Raw genomic sequence first — 4,707 nt, forward strand, 5'->3', positions numbered from 1 at the left:
ATCAAAGTGTTTTAGTGCAATAGAAATGGAAAACCTTAAGTGTTGTATTTGGCCTTAAACATGAAAACTCCACTAATATTATTACTATTAATATTATTATCATCATCAGCATCATCATCAGCAGCAACAACAACAACAACAAATATCATTACCATCATCAGCAGCATCATCAGCATTATCTCTTCCACAAGTCAGTCAGAACTGGTTCGCGATGCAAGTCCTTTCCTTCATCAATATGTCTCCTAACACGATCCTGGTTAAACTCGCTGACGCCATCTGAAAGGTTCAAATTAGTCTACATAAAGAACTTTTACATGATCAAAGTGTTTTAGTGCAACAGAAATGGAAAACCTTTAGTGTTGTATTGGCCTTAAACATGAAAACTACTCTAATATTATTACTATTAATATTATTATCATCATCAGCATCATATCATCACATCATCAACAACAACAACAACTATCATTACCATCATCAGCAGCATCATCAGCATTATCTCTTCCACAAGTCAGTCAGAACTGGTTCGCGATGCAAGTCCTTTCCTTCCTCAATATGTCTCCTTACTCGATCCTGGTTAAACTCGCTGACGCCATCTGAAAGGTTCAAATTAGTCTACATAAAGAACTTTTACATGATCAAAGAGTTTAAGTGCAACAGAAATGGAAAATCTTAAGTATGGTATTTGGCCTTAAACACGAAAACTCTACTAATATTATTACTATTAATATTATTATTATCATCAACATCATCACCAACAACAACAACTATTATTACCATCATCATGAGCATTATCTCTTCCACAAGTCTGTCAGAACTGGTTCGCGATGCAAGTCCTTTCCTTCCTCAATATTTATCCTTACTCGATCCTGGTTAAACTCGCTGACGCCAACTGAAAGGTTCAAATTAGTCTACATAAAGAACTTTTACATGATCAAAGTGTTTAAGTGCAACAGAAATGGAAAATTTAAAGTGTTGTATTTGGCCTTAAACACGAAAACTCTACTAATATTATTACTATTAATATTATTATTATCATCAGCATCATTATCATCAACAACAACAACTATCATTACCATCATCAGCAGCAGCATCAGCATTATCTCTTCCACAAGTCAGTCAGAACTGGTTCGTGATGCAAGTCCTTTCCTTCCTCAATATGTCTCCTTACTCAATCCTGGTTAAGCTCGCTGACGGAATCTGAAAGGTTCAAATTAGTCTGCATAAAGAACTTTTACATGATCCAAGTTTTTTTAATGTAATAGAAATGGAAAACCTTAAGTGTTGTATTGGGCCTTAATCATGAAAACTCCACTAATATTATCACTATTAATATTATTATCATCAGCAGCAGCATCATCAGCATTATCTCTTCCACAACACAGTCAGAACTGGTTCGCGATGCAAGTCCTTTACCTTCCTCAATATGTCTCTATACTCGATCCTGGTTAAACTCGCTGACGCCATCTGAAAGGTTCAAATTAGTCTACATAAAGAACTTTTACATGATTTAAGTGTTTTAGTGCAACAGAAATGGAAATCCTTAAGTGTTGTATTGGGCCTTAAACACGAAAACTCTATTAATATTATCACTATTAATATTATAATTATCAGCAGCAGCATCATCATCAACAACAACTATCATTACCATCATCAGCAGCATCATCAGCATTATCTCTTCCACAAGTCAGTCAGAACTGGTTCGCGATGCAAGTCCTTTCCTTCCTCAATATCTCTCCTTACTCGATCCTGGCTGAACTCGCTGACGCCATCTAAAAAGGTTCAAATTACTCTACATAAAGAACTTTTACATGATCAAAGTGTTTTAGTGCAATAGAGATGGAAAACCTTAAGTGTTGTATTTGGCCTTAAACATGAAAACTCCACTAATATTATTACTATTAATATTATTATCATCATCAGCATCATCATCATCAGCAACAACAACAACAACTATCATTACCATCATCAGCAGCATTATCAGCATTATCTCTTCCACAAGTCAGTCAGAACTGGTTCGCGATGCAAGTCCTTTCCTTCCTCAATATGTCTCCTTACTCGATCCTGGTTGAACTCGCTGACGCCATCTGAAAGGTTCAAATTAGTCAACATAAAGAACTTTTACATGATCAAAGTGTTTTAGTGCAATAGAAATGGAAAACCTTAAGTGTTGTATTTGGCCTTAAACATGAAAACTCCACTAATATTATTACTATTAATATTATTATCATCATCAGCATCATCATCAGCAACAACAACAACAACAACAAATATCATTACCATCATCAGCAGCATCATCAGCATTATCTCTTCCACAAGTCAGTCAGAACTGGTTCGCGATGCAAGTCCTTTCCTTCATCAATATGTCTCCTAACACGATCCTGGTTAAACTCGCTGACGCCATCTGAAAGGTTCAAATTAGTCTACATAAAGAACTTTTACATGATCAAAGTGTTTTAGTGCAACAGAAATGGAAAACCTTTAGTGTTGTATTTGGCCTTAAACATGAAAACTACTCTAATATTATTACTATTAATATTATTATCATCATCAGCATCATTATCATCATCATCATCAACAACAACAACAACTATCATTACCATCATCAGCAGCATCATCAGCATTATCTCTTCCACAAGTCAGTCAGAACTGGTTCGCGATGCAAGTCCTTTCCTTCCTCAATATGTCTCCTTACTCGATCCTGGTTAAACTCGCTGACGCCATCTGAAAGGTTCAAATTAGTCTACATAAAGAACTTTTACATGATCAAAGAGTTTAAGTGCAACAGAAATGGAAAATCTTAAGTATGGTATTTGGCCTTAAACACGAAAACTCTACTAATATTATTACTATTAATATTATTATTATCATCAACATCATCACCAACAACAACAACTATTATTACCATCATCATGAGCATTATCTCTTCCACAAGTCTGTCAGAACTGGTTCGCGATGCAAGTCCTTTCCTTCCTCAATATTTATCCTTACTCGATCCTGGTTAAACTCGCTGACGCCAACTGAAAGGTTCAAATTAGTCTACATAAAGAACTTTTACATGATCAAAGTGTTTAAGTGCAACAGAAATGGAAAATTTAAAGTGTTGTATTTGGCCTTAAACACGAAAACTCTACTAATATTATTACTATTAATATTATTATTATCATCAGCATCATTATCATCAACAACAACAACTATCATTACCATCATCAGCAGCAGCATCAGCATTATCTCTTCCACAAGTCAGTCAGAACTGGTTCGTGATGCAAGTCCTTTCCTTCCTCAATATGTCTCCTTACTCAATCCTGGTTAAGCTCGCTGACGGAATCTGAAAGGTTCAAATTAGTCTGCATAAAGAACTTTTACATGATCCAAGTTTTTTTAATGTAATAGAAATGGAAAACCTTAAGTGTTGTATTGGGCCTTAATCATGAAAACTCCACTAATATTATCACTATTAATATTATTATCATCAGCAGCAGCATCATCAGCATTATCTCTTCCACAACACAGTCAGAACTGGTTCGCGATGCAAGTCCTTTACCTTCCTCAATATGTCTCTATACTCGATCCTGGTTAAACTCGCTGACGCCATCTGAAAGGTTCAAATTAGTCTACATAAAGAACTTTTACATGATCAAAGTGTTTTAGTGCAACAGAAATGGAAAACCTGTAGTGTTGTATTTGGCCTTAAACATGAAAACTCCACTAATATTATTACTATTAATATTATTATCATCATCAGCATCATCATCATCATCATCACCATCAACAACAACAACAACAACTATCATTACCATCGTCAGCAGCATCATCAGCATTATCTCTTCCACAAATCAGTAAGGACTGGTTCGTGATGCAAGTCCTTTCCTTCCTCAATATGTCTCCTTACTCGATCCTGGTTAAACTCGCTGACGCCGTCTGAAAGGTTCAAATTAGTCTACATAAAGAACTTTTACATGATCCAAGTGTTTTAATGCAATAGAAATGGAAAACTTTAAGTGTTGTATTTGGCCTTAGTCATGAAAACTCTACTAATATTATTACTATTAATATTATTATCATCATCAGCAGCATCATCAGCATTATCTCTTCCACAAGTCAGTCAGAACTGGTTCGCGATGCAAGTCCTTTCCTTCCTCAATATCTCTCGTTACTCGATCCTGGCTGAACTCGCTGACGCCATCTGAAAGGTTCAAATTACTCTACATAAAGAACTTTTACATGATCAAAGTGTTTTAGTGCAATAGAAATGGAAAACCTTAAGTGTTGTATTTGGCCTTAAACATGAAAACTCCACTGATATTATTACTATTAATATTATTATCATCATCAGCATCATCATCATCAGCAACAACAACAACAACTATCATTACCATCATCAGCAGCATCATCAGCATTATCTCTTCCACAAGTCAGTCAGAACTGGTTCGCGATGCAAGTCCTTTCCTTCCTCAATATGTCTCCTTACTCGATCCTGGTTAAACTCGCTGACGCCATCTGAAAGGTTCAAATTAGTCTACATAAAGAACTTTTACATGATCAAAGTGTTTTAGTGCAATAGAAATGGAAAACCTTAAGTGTTGTATTTGGCCTTAAACATGAAAACTCCACTAATATTATTACTATTAATATTATTATCATCATCAGCATCATCATCAGCAGCAGCAACAACAACAACAAATATCATTACCATCATCAGCAGCATCA

The 4,707-nt window shown here is 35.3% G+C and overlaps 1 long non-coding RNA gene across 1 annotated transcript; it reads right to left on the minus strand.

The window, feature by feature from the left end:
- Positions 1-2,902: 2,902 nt before the first annotated feature.
- On the minus strand, positions 2,903-4,196 carry LOC128558829 (uncharacterized). The gene is made up of 3 exons (XR_008371950.1): positions 3,795-4,196; positions 3,202-3,325; positions 2,903-3,017 (listed from the first exon to the last, which is right to left on the minus strand). It is a non-coding gene; the product is annotated as an uncharacterized LOC128558829 (long non-coding RNA).
- Positions 4,197-4,707: the final 511 nt, after the last annotated feature.

The sequence above is a fragment of the Mercenaria mercenaria genome, chromosome 7 (assembly GCF_021730395.1).
Source record: "Mercenaria mercenaria strain notata chromosome 7, MADL_Memer_1, whole genome shotgun sequence".
NCBI classification, from domain to species: Eukaryota; Metazoa; Mollusca; class Bivalvia; order Venerida; family Veneridae; genus Mercenaria; species Mercenaria mercenaria.